Source organism: Podarcis raffonei, chromosome Z, assembly GCF_027172205.1.
Source record: "Podarcis raffonei isolate rPodRaf1 chromosome Z, rPodRaf1.pri, whole genome shotgun sequence".
NCBI lineage: Eukaryota > Metazoa > Chordata > Lepidosauria > Squamata > Lacertidae > Podarcis > Podarcis raffonei.
In genome coordinates, this window is record NC_070621.1 from 35,626,648 (window position 1) to 35,650,138 (window position 23,491).

At 39.5% G+C, this 23,491-nt stretch overlaps 1 protein-coding gene across 6 annotated transcripts in view; it reads right to left on the reverse strand.

The window, feature by feature from the left end:
• DIAPH2 (diaphanous related formin 2) overlaps positions 1 to 23,491 on the reverse strand; it is a 343,566-nt gene that overhangs the window by 218,477 nt on the left and 101,598 nt on the right. The window lies entirely within an intron of this gene.

A 23,491-nucleotide genomic window follows, 5' to 3' on the forward strand; every position in this document is an offset into this window, starting at 1 on the left:
TGAACTGCTTCAGAGCAAATCCAACAGGCACTGTCTAAAGCTGATGTGTAGCTAGCTCTATTGCCCTTGCCCATCTACATCAGTGATTTGAGAGAACAAAAGTGTTATCACAATTTCTTCAGCACATCAGAGCCTCCTACTGGTTGCAACCAGGCAATGCCAATCCCTATGTTATTTTTTCAATGAGGCCACACATTAATTGGAACATGGTCAAGAGAAATGAATAACGGTTCAGGTGTCGGTAAAGTCAGAGTTAAATGCTTAAAAAACAAATCAAATACAGAATCTAAATTAAACCTGTTGGTAAGCAATCAATATTTTGTTTTCATTTAATACCGTGATCTATTTTGTGAGCAATAACGTATTTGTTTATCAAAGCAGGAGAAGAAAAGCTGATGCAACATGCTGTAAGAGTTTGTTTTCCATTGTACTCTTAATGTACTGCATGTGCAGCTGAGAGATGGATCTATTGTTGCATTGCCTACACCTGTAAACTAATGTATTCCCCTGAAATGATAATTTTATTATGACACCTGCTTGGTGCCCACACAAGAAACAATGACATTAACCAAGGTAAGCCAAAAATTTGAAGGAAATTAAATGCATCCAATTGTTCTGGTGATAAGGAAAACCCACAAGAATGTAATGGTTCAGAGACTTAATTAAGCAAAACTTCACTATTAGCTCATCCCAAAATCTGGAAACGCATGGGTTTTGAAAATTAACAGCTGCACAATACCTAATGTGTCTCACACTTAATCATTAACTCAATTACTGAACACCATTAAACATTACCTTTGCATGATTTAATTCTTCTAACGTTAAGACAAAGCAAAACATTGTCACCAACAGTGACCACATATAGCAAAAGGCAGGGGTTATTGAACTGTTAACCAAAAATGCCTGTTTTATATAGCAATTTTTGAGGTACAGGAATATCCAGTCGTTCAAAATATATACTCAGTTGTTGGATATTTGTAGAATAGTAGCTTTACAATATCCCATGCCAATAACAGCTTCCAAACAAATTTAGTTACAGGAACAGGGAAACTGAATTGACACAATTTATGATGAAAAAGTATAAAAGACACATCATCCAGGATATCATAAATGAGTGCAGAGCAATGTCCTTCCACACATGCAGTCACCTCCAGATATAGATTCTGTGATGTACTGCTAACCTATGGATTGGCACGTATTTTGGAAGAAGTATTGTCTGCACTGACTAACACAATTTTACTGAATCTTCATCTTCAAATATAACAGTACTATAAAAATACTAGTCTGATCATTCAAGCTAGTTGATACTAGTCTAGAACTATGCCATCAACTCCAAACAACAACCTCCCCCCCCCATCAAACATGCACCCAGAGACGTCTCACTGTGTTGGTCTTTATTATTGTATTGTTTATCTGTTATGTTTTATTTGATTCTGTATTTTAAATTTCTATTTATGTTGTGCCCCCCATATGTTCTGATGAAGGATGGATTAGTTTTTAAAAAATAATGTTATGAGGTAGGGAGCATTTCTCTCATGGCAGAGTCTACCTGCGGCCATCAACAATTTCCTTTCCCAGTGGGACAAATGAACAAACCAACATTTTTGATCTCCCAGTTTGACTACTCTACTCTCATAAGGGAAAGTATAGCAAAAAAATTATACAGTGGTATAATTTTACAGCAGAGATGGAGAACAACTTTTGGCTGGAAGACTACAGCCATATACAGCCAACCCTCCTCAAATCACATCAACAGTCAATCCCCTAACAAATTTGGGAGGAACTGTGGTGTATAAATTTAATAAACAAAGTCAAGGCAATGTAAAGCTGTGGCTACAAAGGTTCAGTTGGGAGTGTGCAGCTACAACTTCAGCTTAGGTGATGTTTGAATTTTTGAATTGGGCACCTTATCCCATCAAATACTCAGCAGCATGATGAGATAAGGTACAAAATTCAAATAATAATGTTAAGCCGCAGCTGCAAAGGAACTTTTCTTTACAGCAATGGCTTGAATTCACCACTGTTTGATGACAGTTGATAAACAAGTGGGCATGGCTTAGCTGATGTCATATGATGTCAGGTGATAAGACATCTGGGTGGCCTTGGCTTAAACAGCCTTGAGAGCCAAATGAGGATACCTGGTGAGCCTAATTGGTGAGCCCATGGACTAGAGTTTTTCCACCTCTGTTTTACAGGATACATTTATGAAACTAAATATTCAGCTGTGATAGATGAAAACGTAAGAAGCAATAGTGAGATGCATTCAGCAAACTGATATGAAGTACTTTTAGCAACTGCTTTGCCAACACAGAAGAATACCTCTATAATCTATAAGGTTAGACAGAGAGAAATGGCACACACACCCCACCTCCACACACCCAAAATTGGTTCTCATTCAGCAGAAGAAGATACAGTTTGATATTCTCTGGATGACAGTTCAGGTTATCATGAGGTAAGTTTGTCACACTGTGAACCGTTAAATACTTATTGATCTAACACTGCCACTAATCGCGTCTTTTGCAGGGTTACAAAACAGCTGCAAACAAACAGTGCCTATCTGTTCCCATAAACAAAAGTCTTAAATCACTATTCCAGTCAAAAGAAAGTTTTCAAATCTAATTGGCTGGAAAGGCTTGCATTACCTATTTAATAGCATATGCTTTTAGGAATCAAGATAACATCTGTACTGTGAACGTTTTAGGGCATCTTACTATGCATGTTTCATATAGGGCAGAACCAAGATGGTTTAACCCACAGCGCCACCCGTGTCCCCCTAGGTTGGTATACTACATTTTAAAACAAACCAATACATATTTCTAAAACCAATTAAAATGCATACAAAGTACACTCAATATAAAGAGAGGACAACATAAGAGCACAACAGGTACCACACACTGACCTCAATGAACTATTCATTCTTGCCTCCAAAAGCCCAGAGGAAAAGATACAGCTTCACTTGCCATGATGTTGAATGGGAGACAATGAAAAGGCCCTACCTTAAAAGACCTAGTGATAAGGCCCTACTAATTCAAGTGAGGAAAATGTCATATTCAGAAAGTCATGCCTTCCCTTTGAAATAGCTTCATTTCCCTTAGTGACATCACTATACAGTAAAACCTCATAGACTCTGTAATGACATGACTGTTATCAGAAAGTGCTAGCTTTCAAGCATAAATATGCTACTACTAGAGACTGCCTCCCCTGCTTTCCCTAATCACCCTTCTCATCTATCTGCTAACGCCTTCCCCACACATCTGACCATTTCCCTACCACCTCACCTATCTCCCACCACCAGCCTTCCCCACAGCTTACCCCAAGCTCTTCTCCCTCCCCTCACAGCTTGCCTCATCCCCTTTTAAAGTGAAGAGGCTCTTCACAGAGCAGCTTGTCAAACTGCTCTGTGAATAACCCCTCCTCCCTCTGTTAAATTTTGTGGCAACTGCTTTTAATGCTGGGTGCTTCACAAGTCACAGAATGGCTTTCCCCATTCCATTAAACAGCGTCTCTTGGCCAACAACCATCAAAGCTGCTTCATCAATCTCCTGCCTACTGGTCCTCAGGCTGGAGTTCACAAGGCCACCCCCTGTAGAACTGCACAGCATAGCAACAACCTTAATTTTTTATGTATACCTCGGATTAAGTATTTAATTCGTTCCGGAGGTCCGTTCTTAACCTGAAACTGTTCTTAAACTGTTCTTAACCTGAAGCACCACTTTAGCTAATGGGGCCACCTGCTGCTGCTGCTGCCGCCACCACCACCGCCGCGCGATTTCTGTTCTCATCCTGAAGCAAAGTTCTTTACCCAAGGTACTATTTCTGGGTTAGTGGAGTCTGTAACCTGAAGCGTATGTAACCTGAAGCATATGTAACCCAAGGTATCCCTGTATAGGAAGATGCAGTTTTTATGTATAGAGTGGTACCTTTGGTTACAAACTTAATTCGTTCCGGTAGTCCGTTCTTAACCTGAAAGCGTTCTTAACCTGAGGTACCGCTTTAGCTAATGGGCCTCCTGCCCACCACGCATCCAGCGCCGGATTTCTGTTCAGCCCGGAGCAAAGTTCTTAACCCAAAGTACTACTTCCAGGTTAGCGGAGTCTGTAACCTGAAGTGTTTGTAACCCGAGGTACCACTGTATGGGAAGAAAGATTCACTGAATACAGCAATAAACAAGTATGAAATTGAAGCTGGAGAGAAGCATTTCAGAAAACATTTTGGCCTCCCCTGAAGCTTCTTTTTCAAGTTGAATGTGTCATTAATTATAAATTGGGTAGGATCATGAACTTTTACATTTTGAGGACATGACAACTTACTTTGGGAAGGCACACTAGAAAATGCTGCTAATCCTACCCTAGAGCAGTACAGTTTACTATGAGGGACAGAACAGGAGCTAATGAATGAAGCATCTGGAATGTGGCAACGTAAGAACAGGCCTTTTCTACAGTTGCTCGCCATTTGTGGAATGCTCTCTCCAGGGAGGCTCACCTGGCACCTTCATTATACATCTTTAGGTGCAAGGCTAAAACATTCCTCTTCAACTAAGCTTTTGGCTGATTAACATTCTATGTCCTTTAAAATTTGTTTGTTGGAGGGAGGGTTACTGGATTGCTTTGGTTTAGTTCATGTTTTTATTATTTTAAAAAAATATTATTTTGTATATTTATGCTGTAAACCACCATGAGATTCCTAGTATTTGTTTTTGCTGGCATCTGTCTATCTCAAAAGACAATGGAGTGCGCCTGCTGTGGCTGCAAAGACTGGTAGAATATTTTTCTAATGAATGAGTACAGCCATAAGGCAGCAGAGGTTTTGGATTGGAGCTTTCCTTCTATGAGATGGGTTATCTTCCATCTCAAGGTTCCATCTTGAGGTTGGCAAGCCCCATCTGCCCCTCATTTCACCTTCTGGACTGCTGGACCAACTATTGGCCTTGTCTACTCAATCCGCCAGAGCCCTTTTTTGCAAGTTAGGGCAGTCCTTAACTCACCAAAGGTTTGAGACACCTGGTTTAGCCGGCCAGTCAAAGCCGTTTCCAGGGATGTGGCCACTGTTGCATGTTGACTGCTTCTAGGGGCCACGGGTGAGAGCTGAGTGCAGGGTGGGGACCAAAGGTGGATAAACTACCCCAGAGGGGGGTACATGTCCCCCGCCAGAGGTGCTATTCCTCCCTAACATCCCACATACCCAAGGGTGATATATTAATTTTAAAAATAGACATAATGAAATAAAAAAGGGGGCATTCTTATGAACCACTAAACCTCTGATCATCACCACTCATAAAATTATGATGCAGCACTGTCATGCTTGCTTCCTAGTATTTTGAAATTCCTCCTGAAAGGGATGGGGGAAGCATAAAGCAATGTAAGTTTTACAATTGCTTAAGCATTCATGGCTAGTAAATAAGGTAGCATTCTTAAGCAGGTGTTTCAGTTTTAAGAGACTTTACTACATGTTATTAATTGTTGCCTGGTTCGAACCCCCAGGTTCGAATGCATATTTGACTATCAGAAAGCCATTTCCCTTTGTGTTTATGACTCCATGTGGAAAGAATGATGTTAAAGGGAGTGAGTATCCTGGAAAATAGACTAACACTTTAGTGCTTATGAACCCTCTGTTGTGGAAAGTTCAAGAGATATGAAAAGTCAGCATGTAGTGTACGTGGCACACAGCACTCAACACTGAATGATGAAATCACAATGCAACTGAAGAAAAGCAGCCGGAATATAGAACAAGAGGTCAGTATAGCACCACTTACCGGTAAATTTCTTCATGTTTATAATACGTGAAACTTGTTCTTATGAAGCAGAGGATTTAAATAAGTGGGCTTATTACCTTCTGTTTCAGTCATAACATTTTACCCACACTTAATTAAAATGTTGAAGTATTCTGAAGCATTTGTAGTATACAGAGAAATTAATAGAAAATGGATAGCTTTCTACTTTCATTTTTTCTAGACAGTTTCATGGTTGGCTTTCAAAAATAAGAGAGTAGAAGAGTCTTTGTTAAAATTATTAGCCTTTAAACATTATTCAAGCTGTGGTTAAGTGGTTTCTCTCCCTCCTCAACCCCCACCCTGGTCAGGTTGCCAGGATACAACATCATTAATTCTCTTCAACAAGAATTCTTATTCAGGGTGATCTACAATGATGTTTAACAGTATTATTCTTATGAACCATTAAATACCTAAGTTATGGTAGCATTGCCTGCTTCCTCCAACTGTATAAAAATTGTGTCTGAAATTTAGGGGGGAGCAGTATGTGAAGTCAATATCTAAAGTTCTATTTTATAGATGGGAAAAGTTTCACAAAATCAATGTGACCGCTAGCCTCCCCCCCCCCACTTGCCTGTTTAGTACAAGTGTCTATTTAGTTTGGGACACAATAGGGGCAATGATGCATTCTGAAGGGATGCACTGCAACCAAATCCCCAAGGAAGGAATTGTTCGTGACAGTCAGAACTGCTCCTGGGTCATATCAGAATGGAGCTCTGTCTGCTTTTGCTTAGAGCGCAGTTCTGACTCTTTCAGGTAACTCATGGGAAAGAGAATAAAGATTTTGTTCCTAAGAGGAAGGGAGGGAGGTGCCCTCTGTGAAGCAATACAATGGAAGAGAGGCCAAATGCAGCACTTTGTAATACAATAGCAATCTTTCTGAGCCTTCTAATGATTTTTTAAAGAAGGAAATATATAAATAATACCCCTGTTCATCATTCCAAGCAACTTTCCTCCAGGTGTTTTGTTCCCCCTACTTAAAAAAAACTCCCTAGAATTCAATGCTAACAGGATTCCTCTGAAATCTAGTAACTCTGAGAATATTTTGATGAAGTTTATTTTCTTAACATACATGATACTTAAAGGCAGCTATGGAGAGATGGTTTAAATGCAATTCTTCACTTGAAAAATGGTGAAGTGGCAAATACTGATCTTGAAAGGGAAGGTGGGTGAGATCTGACAAGGAATAAAGACTAAACAGAAAGAAGAATGTAGGATAGGTCCACTGAAGCAAGGTAATTAGCGTGACCCAAACAACTGACGGTAGCTATAACTCAAAAACATTGCTATCCAATCCTGGTCTACCCAACTGTTATTGGCTATAACCAGTGCTTTTTTTTAGGGGGACACAAGGGGACACATACCCCTAAACATTTTGTGAATCTTTGTACTTTTGTCCATTTACTGTATTTATTTTACCCGATTCGAACTATAAAATGGTGATTTTCTTGAGTCAAAATGAGAGTATACCTAAACATTTTTTTTAAAAAAAGAAAAATAGCATTGGCTATAGCTAATAGTTAGTGAAGAAAGAGTTTAACCACGAGTCTCAGTTTCGGTGGCATTCTAAGCCAAACCTTGGTTTAGCTTAGCTTAGCACAATGTTGCTTTAAAAAAGACTAAAGGTAAAAAAGTTAAAGGACGTCTGGACGGTTAAGTCCAGTCAAAGGTGAGAGCGCGCCTCTCACTTCAGGCCAAGGGAGCCAACATTTGTTAACAGACAGCTTTCTGGGTCATGTGGCCAGCATGACTAAACCACTTCTGGTGCAACGGAACACCGTGACGTAAGCCAGTGGGCACGGAAACGCCATCTACCTTCCCGCCACATCAGTATCTATTTATTTACTTGCACTGGTGTGCTTTCGAACTGCTAGGTTGGCAGAAGCTGGGACAGAGCAACGGGAGCTCACCCCATCATGTGGATTCCAGCTGCCGACCTTCTGATTAGCAAGCCCAAGAGGCTCAGTGGTTTAGACCACAGTGCCACCTGCTCCCATTAAAAAGACTAGCAGTTGTGAGCTCCCCTCCATAGGCTACATGTTTATGTGGTCTCACTAAAACAAGCCTTGGTTTAGCAAACCAGCTAATAGTATTTGTAAAAGGAAGTTAAATTTCAACAGCAGTCAGAGACTACATCAAAACTTGAATATAAACACAGATTTTCCCTTTTCTTTTTTCTCCTTCTTAAGTTCTACACACACACACACACACACACACACACACACACCTTCTCTCACAGAATTAATGCACCTGAAACCTCTAAATAGGTGGGGCTTGATTAACTTAGGGAACATAATGTAAGATAGTAGAATTAGTGATATCTTTACTGCTGCTTGACCTGTTTCTAAGCAATTTTTATTTCTGCAGCCGGATGTCCATTTGTTATGATTAAAGACAACAATTTACAATGACTTTTTCTTAACAATTCACAAGTGGACCTGGACACTATTTAAATAAGGATTTCTCTTTTTACAAAATTATTCAATATACAATTCTGCTTTCATAAGCAATGGACCCTGTTCACCCCAGTCACAGTCAGCATGTATCCTTTCCTGTGGGAAGACTTCAACAACATCCCTTCCTACATAACAATAGATAAGAAAGGCTTTCAGAGCCGGTTAAAATTATTTAGCCTCCTAAAAACTCCCCATTTTTGTCCCTGAGAATACAAGATGAAAGACTATTACCATTTTGACATTTACTCAAAAGGCAGGCTCTTCTGGGTGTTGCAATAGAATATATCAAAGTTATTCCGTATAACTTGTTACAAGGACTTAGACTCTACAGAGAAATAGAAAAAGGATAAACAACTAGTCTACCAAATGGTCAGAACTTTGTAAAATTCCTATGTACAAGAAACAAAAAATAAGAAAATTCTAGCAGCTTCACTGAAATTTTCTAATGTTACATCCAGGGTATTCTCAGAGAAAATTATATTACAACTGTGATCACTTGGGCTTTATGGAAGCAGATATTCACTATTATCTTCCACATGACAATACTCAATATCGGGCTAGGAGTGGAGGGAGAAGACAGATTGATACGGAATCAGATGCCGTTGATGAAATTATCCATATTCCCCAACCTGCTGAAGACAATACAATACGAGATGAATTGAGAATAGCTCTTCATCCCAGATTTCCAAAGCACCTGCTAGCCACACCCATTTTCCAATTAAGTCAACAGCTGTGTGATCTAACTGCATACATATGATGCCACCTGGAAGAGATGCAAATTGCACATTTATCAGCTCCTGCAGTGAAAATAAAGTGTCTCTGCTGCATTCCAATCCTCCCTGTAATCATAAAAGCCAACAATCCTGACAAGGTGGTTTTTTGTTTTGTTTTTTAAGGACAAGGAGGATTCATTTTCAGACTGTGATATCAAGTTAAATCAAAAGTTACTGTATCAAAGCCTGCCAGATACGAAAACTACATTAAAAATGAGAAGAATAATTGATGTAAAGTTGCATCTGTTTGTCAGTGCTAGCATAAGAACAAAACCAAAAGCATGTGAGATAATGTTGCTTCATCAGCCAGCCTGATGGAGTCAGCTTCAGATTATTCATGCATACCTAAACAAAGTGCAATGTATATCATTACAACCAACTCTTTCCAGAACCTTTATTTTTTAAGTGAATAAAAAAACAAAACAATTCCGGGACAAAAAATAGCAGATTCAGTGCTGTTTATGATTCACCATTTAGATGTTAACCTGCCAAAATAACACCTATTTGACTTAATGTGATATAATATGAATATTAATATTTTAAAATGTGACTCTCTTTGAGTAACAGAAGATGAGGAGACATATTCCTCTATTTTTATAATTATTTTATTGTTATTAAAATCCAGTTGTGAGTTATAGAAATCAAACCTCTGGAGTTTCCCTTCTCCATTATCAACTTGTGACAATTAGCACGATTTACAGCCTGGGAATACTATTAAGCATCTCTGTGTTTTTGTGTATACACATAGAAGAGATCCCTGGCATTTTAACAAACATTAAGGCCTTTCAGCAAACAGCCCTCTGTAAGTGATTCATTAACAAACTTCATAACCAAAAGGCCAGTTTCTTTTAACTGGTTTTCAGACACTGGTTGTTGAAAGACAGCTGTGAACATAGCAAACACAATTCTTAGTCCAAAGAGTTACTTATTACATAGATATAAAGTCTTCCGCCAGAAGCATTCTACTGAGAGTTTGTATGAATAATTCTACTTTATCCTTGAATTTAAATTAACATAGTAGAAGAACACCTGTAAATATTCTTCTTCATTTTAATTAAATACACAAACTCCACCTGGGATAAACATGAAAAAACAGGGAAAGAGATAAGTATTCCACATAGTTCAGCTATTTATCCAAAACTTCAAAGTACCTACTTTTGCCACAAATATTTCAGATCCTTCATCTTATTTTGTACATTTCTCTCTTCTGCCATATGTGCCCGTGCAAAAAAATACATATTCATCAGCCATTTATCCAGATAAGGGAATAGGCATAGCATATTCACTTGATGTTAAACCTTTTTCTGCCTATACAAATCAGACAATCTATATTGCTTGCATACAAGTTTCCAATTTCTAATAGAACTGCATTCATTACAAAATACTGGGTAAAGTCTTTGATGTATTCCAATTTCAGCCTTTAAAAAACCTTGTATAATGTGGCAGCTGCAAACAATATATCCTCTTTAAGTTTATGAATTACATGTATTACTGTGGTTATCACCATTAAAAAAAATTATATCACTTATTCAGGTTTTCTATGTTAGGGAGATAAAGAATTACACAACTTTTAGAAAACATCTGAAGGCAGCCCTGTTCAGGGAAGATTTTAATGTCTGACATTTTATTATTTTTTATATTTTGCCAGAAGCCGCCCAGAGTGGCTGGGAAAACCCAGCCAGTTGGTTGGGGTATAAACAATAAAATTATTATTAGTATTATTTGTTTTTAATCAGTCCTCACATACAAAAGTGATAGAAGAACAGATACAGTTTCAGGCAAACATTAGTTGCATATGTTTCTGATGCCATCATTATTCCTCTACCAATACGTTCAAAAACTGACTGAAAATATTTCTGACCCAAATAAAGCTTCTCTTTCACATATTTATATCAGTATTCAAGCCACTGTGTAATGGAATGGTTAATAGTGAACCACATTTCAAAGATCCAGAGAGCACTGAAGTCTCATTTGAATTCACAGTGAAATTGCAGGCCGAGATACCAAGTTTTTACAAATGCATAATTAACATTTAATTTATGAGTGATTGCCACTAAGAAAGAGGACTCTAGAAACAAGATTTGACAAATTCAAGTAGGAAAAGTTTTACCAATCATCTAGAAGGTGTCATGGTTGAGCATGGATAAATATGGGCCTTAAACATATGAATATATTTAAATATTAGTATCAGACTAGACATTAGCCATCAAGCTGAAACTGAATCCTGACAAGATGATGGCGCTATGGATTAGAGATCACTGCATCTGAATATTGCACAGATAACCTGCTCTGCACTTCCCTTCAATTAAGATGCATAGCTTGGGTATACTTCTAGAACTAGCTTTGTCACTAGAAGCCCAAGTGGTATCAGTGGCAACAAGTACCTATTATAAGGTTTAGCTAGTGTGTGAAACAGTGTCGAACTTGTGGCTGCTTTGAAGATAGCTCAGAATCTATATCTAGCACAGAATGAAGATGCCATAGTGGTTAACTGGTTACATTTAACAACAGTGCAGTACTGGTTGCCTATTTATTTCTTAACCCAATTCAATGTGTTGAAAGCTCTAAATAATGTGGGACCCAAATACCTGAAGAAACACCTCACTACAACTGAATGCCCACCTTTTCCCTTACCAGGTGAAAAGCACAGGGCACTAGATACAGGATACAGCCTTAGCAGTTGTGCCCCATCTGTGGAATGACCTTCCTCTGACTTGTGTCTGGCACTGACATTGTTTACCTTTCAACAGCAGTTGAAGACACCTCTTTGCACAAAGCTATGGGAGGGTTTAAGGAACTATGCCAGTTATTTATTTATTTTTATTACATGCTTATTTGTGTTTGGAAATGTTTGGCTGCTTATTTGCTGAATTTTCTTCTTCCATTTTTGTATTTTATGCATTCTACTCTGGAGCCTTTTAGTGATGGGTGGAATTATATAAACTGAATTAAGAAGAATTAGAAGTGCTATCTAGGTCTTTAGTTGCAAATTTAGTCTTTTATAGCAACCAGTTAGCAAGTACTCTTGTTTAAGGAATGAATGGATTACAACATGGAAAACTTGATTATAAATTACTGTTTCAACATTGTCTGTCCCCTCCTTTCTCTTTCTTTCCTGTGTCTTTTCAAGCAGTGGGCTGATTTACTGCCTTGAGAGTAGAAACACAAAATGCCCATAAAAAGTTCTAAATATCATTGTCTATATACCATTCAAAGGTATACCGCTATATATTACTGCAGAAAGCTGCGCAACTGTCTCACAAATCACACTATCCTTACTGTACAAATCATTTTAAAATTAAAGAGTGAGGGAAAACTTGAGAGAGAATTAAACTATAACAATTTTAAAATAAAATACACTTTGAGTGCTAAAAGCCACTGTTGTCTTCTATTTCTGGAAGGAAGCATATGACATATAAGAAAAAGAAGCAGCTCTTTCCCTTAAGGAGGTGTATTCAAGATTGCTTGCTCTGAAAAGTATTCTGCCCACTTAAATAATGAATTGCAACCAAAGAAAAGTTTTGTCTTCCCTCTATTTCTCCTCTTCATCTTCTGCAGATCAGGTGGTGAATGTGTCAGTCTGTTTCATGGTTGCAATAATGAGCTGGCTGAGGCCCAGTAAACTGCAGGTTCATCCAGCCAAGACTGAGACATGGCAGGTAGATGGTTCTCTGACCATATTTGTGATGTTTAGCCTGCTTTTGACAGAGGTCACGCTCCCTCTGAAAGAGAAGATCTATCGTTTGGGAGTCACTTGAGGTACAGGCAACCTTGGTGGCATGCAGTGACACCAGCTTTAGTGAGTTGCCCAGCTCAGTGGCGTAGCGTGGGGGGTGCAGGGGGGGGCAGCCGCACCGGGTGCAACTTCTGGGGGTTAGGGTTAGGGGGCGCAAATCCACGGGTTAGGGGCGCAAATCCACGGGTTAGGGGTGCAAATTACTTGCCTTGCCCCGGGTTCTGACAACCCACGCTACGCCACTGGCCCAGCTGTGACCTACCTGGACAGGGATAACCTGGATGCAGTCCTCTGTGCTCTGGTAACCTCGAGATTAAATTAATGAAATGCATTCTATGGCAACTGCCTTTTAAGATGATCCAGAAATTGCAGTCAGAGCAGAATCTGGCTGCCGGACTGCTGATAGGCTTGAGGAGAGACAATTACATAACACTGATCTTGGCACAGTTGGTCAGGTTGCCTATATGTTTCCAAACCCAATTCAAAGTGCTAGTTTTAAGCTAAAAAGCCCTTTACAGACAGGATCACAACAACATTCTTTCAGAGCACCTCTCCTGTTATGGACCTGCCTGAACCATTCAGTCTTCATTTAAAGCCTTCCGCAGGATGGCCTTTCCAGCTGTGACAATCCATCTGTGGATTGCTCTTTCCTGTGAGGGCCATCTGCTGCCATAATTAACATATTTCTGGTACCAGGTTAAAACATCTCTTCTCCCAGGCAGGACTGCCTCTAGTTGTATAGTGAGCTATTTGTTGAAATGTTATTGCTGCTGAATTTTTCTGCTATTTTCTGGGGGGGGGGGGGTTACTAGTTATTGAAATGTATCCTTTTGCTTTTAAACAATGCCTTTTTGGCTCCTAACATTTCCGCAAGACACTTTAGATTTTTTGTAGTAAGCGGCTAATAAGTTGAATAAATAAATAAGTTAAGGTCAAAGCAAATGAAGAGGGAAGACTTTGAGAGAGCAGAACAAGGTGCATGCAAGGTCACAGCATGCCCCAGTCTCCTAAGTATGACAGGAAACAGTGTCTGCACTGCAACTATAAGATAAGTGAAAACAGAAATAGATCAAATTCCTACTGTGGCACTTCCATTTTTCTCCCATACAGACTCAATTCCAGTCTAAAAATATACCTTAATAAATTCCAGTTAAATGTCTCATTTTCTTTGCTATTGATCATTTACTTTCTAATGGTCATACTTGAAGCATTGTTCATCTTTTAGAAGTCACCCATTCCCACTGGTGATAGCTAGACAGAAGTTATATTAAAATGGCTAGCATTTCCCAGGCTGTGTCATTAGGAGTTTAATTGTGGTCAAACATAATAGCTACTCTTGCTTGGGTAGCAACTTAGTATTGATTTTAAAAGCTTAGATGAGTTCAATACTTTGTTTTAATGCCCTTTGTCACCAACCTAGATAGGGATGTAACACACATCCTAGAATTCAAAATGTCCTTTTTCCGCTCATTGTAGAGATTACTACTGTGGATATCTGCAAAGTTGTGACAAATCTGGAGGAAAATATATGTGTTTTCTTTAAGGATTCTGTCATTTCTAAGCTAGGAAACTGGAACTCCAAGTTGACAAATAGCAATATATATTGCTATTGCTATATTATCTATATATAATATAGCTATAGGAATATTCTGTCCTGATAAGTTAACTTCATAACTGATGTGCAAAACAATTTTCGTGTGTGTATGTGTGTGTGTGTGTCCTGCTTCACATATATGTCTACTTTTACAGTGGTTCAGCTAATAAAGAGAACACTACATAAAACCAAAGAGGTCAAGTCTCTGCCAGGCGCTCCTGTTCTTACTACTCTGTCACAAAAAGGAATGAAAGTTTTTATGCTGCTTCTCTTATATTTAGCAGGTAAAACTAAACCTCACTAAATTCAATATAATAACTTCATAGAGAAATTAATATGAGAAATTTATACCAATTCCAAAAATATAGAGAATAAATATGATGGCTGTGGTACTCATCAGCAAACAGACAATTTATTTAAAATAGATGCAATAGTGACATGCAATACTCAGTGCTGTGGCTACACATACATCAGGCAATACAAAAAATCAATCACTAAATTATTCATCAAGCATCCTGTTCCTCACTAATGATGATCAAAACTAGTTTTAGTTTAATGACTAAAAAAGATCTGACAATTACACACAAAAGATTAGTATTTTTATGACATGCATCTTATGAATGGTTTTCTTGTGTGTTTAATCATTTGTTGCATAGACTGAAGTATTTTGGTAAGACACAAATGCCACATTATCTCAGAATGTCTAATCAACACACTTTTAGATACTGGAAGCTGTCTGCCAACAGTCTTATTCAGCTTTGCTGTCAATTTCCACCCATAATTCAAAATATTGTATTCTGAAAGAAAAATCTAATATGTGTGTAGAACAGGGACATAAAATTAGGCTGATGGTATGATTTTTAAAGAAATTTCTAGTATTGCCCATGAATTTGGCAGAAAACATCACACACATATGATATATATATATATATATAGAGAGAGAGAGAGAGAGAGAGAGAGAGACATTATTAAGAAAAATATCTCTAAACCCATCTATTTCATTCCGATTATCAGCTTTCAATAATATTTATTTCTTCAGTGCATTTAGAATCTTTGTGATCTTTGATTATTTTGGGGCATGCTATTATATAGTAAATTAATTTTAGCTATACACTTGAAGAAATCCAAATCATTCCTAGGCAAAAATGGCTGCATTATGCCCAACTGTGCTTTAGCGATGAACGCTAAGATTCAATATTCATTGATATCCTACAAGAAATTTATTGTACAGTGGTACCTCGGGTTACAAACTTAATTCGTTCCAGAGGTCCGTTCTTAACCCAAAACCGTTCTTAACCTGAGGCATGCTTTCACTAATGAGGCCTTCCACTGCCGCTGCTGCATAATTTTCGTTCTCATCCTGGGGCAAAGTTCTCAACCCGAGGTACTATTTCTGGGTTAGCAGAGTTTGTAACCTGAAGTGTTTGTAACCCGAAACATTTGTAACCTGAGGTACCACTGTATGTCAAAAATTAAAAATAAATTTATAACTCATACCCACATTCTTTTTGTGCAACAATAAAAGTTTGTCCATAAGAAAGTGTCAAATATTGGCACCCAAAATATTCATTATTTCAGATCCATATACCGTATTTTTCGCCCTATAGGACGCACCGTCCCATAAGGCGCACCTAGTTTTTTGGGGGGGGAATAAAGGAGAAAAAATTATTTTCCCCCCAGGCGCGGGGCTGGGGCAGCGGAGGCACGAGCTTCCCCCGACCCCAGCCCCCAAACAGGCAGCTCTCTGCAAGCCGTGGGAGCCCAGTGCTGGCTCCCGCTGCTTGCTGAGAGGTCTGCGAAGCCTGGACGCGCTGATCTCAGCGCGTGCAGGCTTCAGCATGCAGGCAACTCTCCGCAAGCAGCGGGAGCGCTCCCGCTGCTTGCGGAGAGGTCCGCGAAGCCTGGACGCACTGAGCTCAGCGCGCGCAGGCTTCAGCATGCAGGCAACTCTCCGCAAGCAGCGGGAGCGCTCCCATTGCTTGCGGAGAGGTCCGCGAAGCCTGGACGTGCTGAGCGCTTGCGGAGAGGTCCCGCTGCTTGCGGAGAGGTCCGCAAAGCCTGGACGCACTGAGCTCAGCGCGCGCAGGCTTCAGCATGCAGGCAACTCTCCGCAAGCAGCGGGAGCGCTCCCGCTGCTTGCGGAGAGGTTCATGAAGCCTGGACACGCTGAGCTCAGCGCGCGCAGGCTTCAGCATGGAGGCAACTCTCAGCAAGCAGCGGGAGCGCTCCCGCTGCTTGCAGAGAGGTCCGCGAAGCCTGGAGAGCGAGAGGGGTTGGTGCGCACCGACCCCTCTCACTCTCCAGGCTTCAGCGAAAGCCTGCATTCGCCCCATAGGACGCACACACATTTCCCCTTCATTTTTGGAGGGGGAAAAGTGCGTCCTATAGGGCGAAAAATATGGTAATTGATTCAGGGCCTCTAATAATGACTCTCTGTGTGCAGATTCACATATAATGTTGAACCACAGTTTAAGTGGGTTTTCTTGGAACGATGGGTAGATCATAACATTAAACAAACAAACAAACAAACAAACAAACTGGTAGATGTTCAAGCTACAAACCTGTGATCACACGCACACAGATACAATATTCCCTCTTTCTCCCTCATGGTCATGATTTTGCGAGTGTTTCGTTTCACTATGGTATATAACAGTCCCTACTTAGCTAAACAAATCATTTTCACAACCCATTATAATAATGATAATTATTATTATTACTTATATGCCCCCATCTGACTGGGTGGCTCCTAACAAAATATTAAAAGCACAGTAAAACATCAACCTTTAAAAACTTCCCTAAAATGGGCACCCTTCAGATGTCTTCTAAAAGTCTGTTTGACATCTGATGGGGGGGTGACATCTACAGGACGGGTGCCACTACTGAGAAGGCCCTCTGCCTGGTTCCCTATAGCTTCACGATTCACAGTGTTGGAACTGCCAGAAGGCCCTCAGAGCTGTATCTCATTGTCTTGGCTGGACAGTGGAGGTAGAGACGCTCCTGAAGGAGTGTCTCTACCTGAGGCTAGGACTCATGCCATTTAGGGCTTTAAAAATCAACATCAACAATTTGAATTGTGCTCAAAAACATACTGGCCCAGTATAGATCCTTTAGAATTGGTGCTATATGGTCCTGGCAGCTGCTCCCAGGCACCAGTCTAGCTGATGCATTATGTATTCGGTAGTTCTATGTAGAGAGCATTGCAAGTGGGAGATAACAAGAGCATGTACCACTCCGGCGAGACAGTGCACAGGCAGATAGTACCACTCCGGCGAGACAGTGCACAGGCAGCCACCATACCAAATGGAGCTAGTAGACAGCTGCCATTGACACAGAATTAACCTGCACATGGACAGCTGTGAGTCCAAAATGACCCCTAGGCTGCACACCTGGTCCTTTGAAGGTGGCGTGTTTAAAAGCAAGGGAAAGGAGAACAGTGTCAAAATATTTTTTTAAAAATAAAAAAAATGTCCAGTAGCTTTCATGTTCAGATACCTCTAAGGTGTTACTGGACATTTAATTTTTTATATATATTTCAACTGTGTCAGACCAACACGGCTACCTACCTAAATCTAAAACATTTTAAGTTAATCTTTGCACGTTGCTGGTATAAAGTTTTGCCCCTGATGAAGGAAATCATTAATTCTGAAATGCACTGAGTACAATGAAACATTTTTACATTAAGAACTTTAAGTACTGTTTCCCCACCCCCTGCTTTCAGAACCATCCCATTTTGGTTTGTTTAGAAACTGTTAAGATTCTTTTAAAACAAGACCTCTAAATCATATGAAACAAGAAGCTAAATTCTTGAAAGTTCAGCTAAATGTTAGTAAAGTCCAGCTGTTCATGGGGAGGAGGGGGAGCACTTGCAACACCAAGTCTTCAATCAAGCCCATCCTAGCTTGCAAATGTAGCACTAAATCAGGCTTTCCCAACATGGTGCCCATGGATACGACAGTGTCCTCAAGGTCATACCAAAAAAACTGTCACATTCTCTATTCCCCTCTGTGACAGAAATACAGTGGTACTTCAGGTTAAGTACTTAATTCGTTCCGGAGGTCCATACTTAACCTGAAACTGTTCTTAACCTGAAGCACCACTTTAGCTAATGGGGCCTCCTGCTGCTGCGGCGCCACCGGAGCACGATTTCTGTTCTCATCCTGAAGCAAAGTTTTTAACCTGAAGCACTATTTCTGGGTTAGCGGAGTCTGTAACCTGAAGCGTATGTAACCTGAAGCGTATGTAACCTGAGGTACTACTGTACAAAATTTGAGGAAGCAGCCGCCAGTTTCTTACAAGCTGTCCATGTTACCCTCTGAGATTCTATGATACCTGAGCAAAGACACTAGCAGTGTTTTCATTACAGGTAGGTAGCCGTGTTGGTCTGCCACAGTTGAAACAAAATAAAAAAATTCCTTCCTGTAGCACCTTAGAGACCAACCAAGTACTGAAAGTGTTTTCATTGTATGTCTGGGACATTGAGGAGGTGAGAGAGAAAGAAAAGACAAAGAGAGACATGGCCTTCCCAATCATGAGAAGGGAAGGAAGGGAAGGAGCAATGAGAAGGGGACGGGAACACCAATGAGGTGTGAAATGAGAGAGGAGATGTGGGGGGAATAGAGAGAAGCCATGAGGAAAAGTGAGGGAAAAACAATGGAGTAGCCATGTGGAGAGAAATGTAGTTGGCCAAGGCAGCCATTAAAGTATTATGTGCAATGTTATAGTTGATGTGAATAAAAATTACACTTTAGGACTTTTTTTCAAAGTACTGTAGCTATAATAATCAGAGTGGCTTCTTAGAGGTGAAGGCTGAGGAAATTGAAGAGGAAAGGAACTGGCTTAAATAGTCACAAAGTACAGTAGTACAGTTTGCTCTACTTGTATAATTATACAGTGGTACTTTGGGTTAAGAACTTAATTCGTTCTGGAGGTCCATTCTTAACCTGAAACTGTTCTTAACCTGAGGTACCGCTTTAGCTAATGGGGCCTCCCACTGCCGTCGCGCCACCACCACACGATTTCTGTTCTCATCCTGAAGTTCTTAACTTGAGGTACTACGTAACTTGAGGTTAGCGTAGTCTGTAACTTGAAGTGTCTGTAACCCAAGGTACCGCTGTAATCGAATGTATCCCACCTCACATATCTGGTTTTAATGTTCATTAGATAAAATTACTGAAGTCTATACGAATATATTGTCTTGCTGTGACATTGCAATATGAAAGATAGATGTTTTTGATTTGATTTAGGCCATCACTAGCACAACTTCCCCCACAACATTTAAGTTTCCTGAAATCCAAAAGCTCAAGTACTATTTTAAAATTCTCTACCACAGACCAAGTTCTGAATTTCTCTTCATTAAACTCATGCAAAAATCATTTCCTATAATATAGGAGGCCCATAGATCAAGACTACTTATACGAATGTATTCATATTTCATGCTAATTAGTCCCTGTACACATAATCTCTTTCCCTAGTGTGTCCAGTACATGTGTCTCTGTCCTCGATTGCTCATTAAATTTGCCACAGTTCATTTGAGCACTGTATCACTGTGACTGAATTAGACATTTTAGAATCCAAAGCTTCTTGCTTCCTTCCTCCTGTGTATTTCTTACAAAACCTTTACAAGAACAGCTCTAGTTCTGCTGTAGAAATAATGCATACAGTAGTCAATATGTTCTCTAAATGTATAAACAAGGTTATCACAAAGGTAGACCAGTGTCCTTAGTGCCTCAATTGTGCATGCAAGTTGTATGCCATGGATCTGACAAGTTCTGAGAAGTAGCAATCCTTATCCTGTTTAATGGGGACCTTGGAGACCAACAACGTTGAGAAAAATATAGTGCTCACTGTTATACTGAGGCACCTCTTCAGTGATTATAAATCCCAAACTCACTCATTCCTCCTCACCTCTGCCATTACTTAATTTTAGCATGGAGAATATTAAACAGAGTGTTCCTAAGTAGCTAAGATAACATTCCCACCTGGCCTGGATCACTTGAAAATTAATTCTTCACGAATATCAGAAGGTGGTTAGGAAGAACTAACACTGAAGCAGAGAAATCTCAAGTGTATTAACTGAATTCATTAAATATCCATATTTTTGTTTAACTTCCTTTTGCCTTCTCTCGCGTATTATACAAGACCAGTCCTAGATTGCCAGCTTTTCCTTCAAAGGCAGGTCATGGTATTCACAAGGCATGATATTCTTAATTCATCAATTCTAATGGTCGCCATGATCTATACATGCAATTTACAGTATATAAAAGGTAAAGGGACTCCTGTATATAAGTGACTACAAATGAGCAAGGCCTTGTTTCTCTATTTTTTGGCTCAGCAAAATGCCCCTCCCACATCATACACCAAAGAGAAAGTCATCATTTACATGTTCTCTTAGTGGCATGACTACCACTTCCTCTGCAGTTGCATATACAGTTGTACCTTGGAGCTTCCTGCAGCCTATCGGAAACTGCAACTTGGTTTCCGAACGTTTTGGAAGTCAAACGGACTTCCGGAACAGATTCTGTTCGACTTCCAAGGTATAACTGTACTGATCAGACTATTTGTACAGACTTTCAGTCATGTGGTTTCTTCCAGCCGCATATTAACAAAACATGCAAGTGACTTATATGTTCTGTAATTGTGCTGTTAGAAGCAACCACATGAGTGAAAGCCTGTACAAATTCTCTAACAGGAGCAACTGTAAAGACAGCAGTAAGGAACTGCGGAATGAGTGTCATGATTTAAACTGTGTAGCCAATGGTTGTGCTGAAATAACACAAAGCTAGATTTTAGCATTTTGTGTATGAGCCTGCTGAATGTTCCCTCCTCCTCTCATCAGCAAACACCAGGAAGAGGACATCACATGCTTCTAAAGTTTCATTAACCACAATTTGCCATTATATGTGAAGAGGAAAATGCAATTAGCTTATACTGAATTCTCTATAATTCTATAATTCTATCAATTAGATTATTCAACAATTCAAGATCCAACATCACAGTGTAATTGACTTGTCACAGTAACCCATATTTTAAACAACAAATGTAGCAGCAAACCAGTTTAGTTAGTCTAAACTGTTGCTTTGGATTTCCTTCTCTGGGATGCACCAGGAAGAAGAAAGAGTGGAAGAACATGTAAACCTGAAGTTCAAACACACTCACGGATTGCAGCAGTAAGCTGCAGCTCAGTGTTACATTGAACCTGAGCCAAAAAATATACCTCTTAATTTTGGAATCCAAATTCAGGCACACTTCTCTCTATAAAAAAGCTAACCACTAACAGAATTCAGTAAAGGCATTAAATGCTACAATAAGTGAGGATGTCAATATTCTACAACCTAAAGTAGGTTCTGAAGACTTCCAAACAAATGCTTACAAAACATTTCACTAAAAACTCTCAGATAAGACTCCACAAATCTGCAAGTCATCTTCAACCACTGCTTTAAGTAATAAACTCAATGTAAAAACTAGCCTTGGAAAACTAACTTCATTTTGCCTATATTTATCTCTATCTCTATCTCTATCTGCATTTCCTTATGAAAGAGAATAAATCTACACTCCCACGGTGGCTATTTTACTTTGAAAAATAGGTTCCTGTATAACTGTCTGTTGAACAAAAGATAAACCAGAGAAAGCTCAATGTTTACAAGCTCAATGTTGCTAGAAGCATTGGTTTGGGCTGGCGTCACTGGAATCCTGCTTCTTATTGAGGTCTTTTGTATAGGGATGAATGAAGTGGACTGATGCTCTCTCAACAACAAAAAAAGACTCACACACCCTACAACAGAAGCAGGTGCTATCGAATGGCTAGTGTTTGCAGAGTGGCTTCTCAAACAAAAAGTTTACACAAAAGAGAGAACATACAAGCAATTCCTGGGAGGCCCACACAGCGAAGCTTTTAAACAATGGCCCAGCTGCAGCAAAGCTGCGTCTATCATCCTTAAGGTCAATTTGCAATCCATGTTCTTCTGCAGCAATTTTGGCTATGAAAGTTTAATGAGAATGAAGATTCCATGTCTGGGTTGAATTTTGCTATAGATAAAGTGTTTATTAAATTATTTCCTATTCGTGAAAGTTCTCCTATTTGTGTTCTAGGCCACTTTGTCAAGGAACCATTCACCAATTTTTTGAAAAAATCAAATATCCAGAATTATACCCCCCCCCAAAAAAAAACCTGAGCAAGGCAAGCCACAACTAACTTTATGAATGAATTCTTACTGATGAAACAATGACACAGTCCTAAAGTCACACACATAGGTAATATGACTATCTTGCAGCTTCTCCACTAACACTGGCAATATTGACATTCGTATAAATCATATACTGAGATACCTAACTGTTTTGCTTCAGTTCCCTATTCCCCAGTTGAAAATTAGCCTTTTAATCTTTAAACAGTTATCCGTTATCCACTGTGTGGCACTCACATACATAATGGGGTGTGAGGAGTGATTAAAAAAAAAGGCTGGGCTGAAGTTATTCAGCATGAGCTATCCAGAAGATCAAGAGAGCCACCTGCAGTTTGAAGCCAAGAAGACTCCAACATAGGGTTATTTATTCCTTTATTCCCATTAATCACCTTCAGAGATTTCTGATTCCCAAGCCTATGCCTGCATCCCGGCAAGCACATCACCCTTGTGACTAACAACCATTTGCAACTGAAGAACCAGTCTTGTTCATAAATGTGCCCTCTTGTGGCTGGTTCTGAAATCAGAGGAAGCCTAGTGTGCAGAAGGGAAGGGAAGGAACCCAATATTTGATTTTAAGTAAGTAAGTACGGCCCAATATACTTTTATCTCCCAAAACACTGTGGAAGTTTTATCTGTTCATGCCTGCTACCTAAATTATGCAATTTTATATTACTAATTTTAGAAGAAATATTTTCATATGGAGATTCCTGAATTTAAGTGAAAAGAATCATGAAAGTTTCTCTCATCTGGAAGCATCTGCTTGTTGCTAAGTATCTGACAGCTTTGCTGCAATATATTCAATGCTTTAATTGTCCTAAGTTTTAAGGAAAGTAATAACGTAGTTGGACACAAACCCACTAAAATTCAGGGTTGCCGTCATAGAAATGGGTGAAGGGATAATTTTATACTGCGTTCCATTTTTTCAAATAAATAAAAACACAAATTATGTGAAATGACCATAATGCAAGAAGAAGAAGAAAAGAAG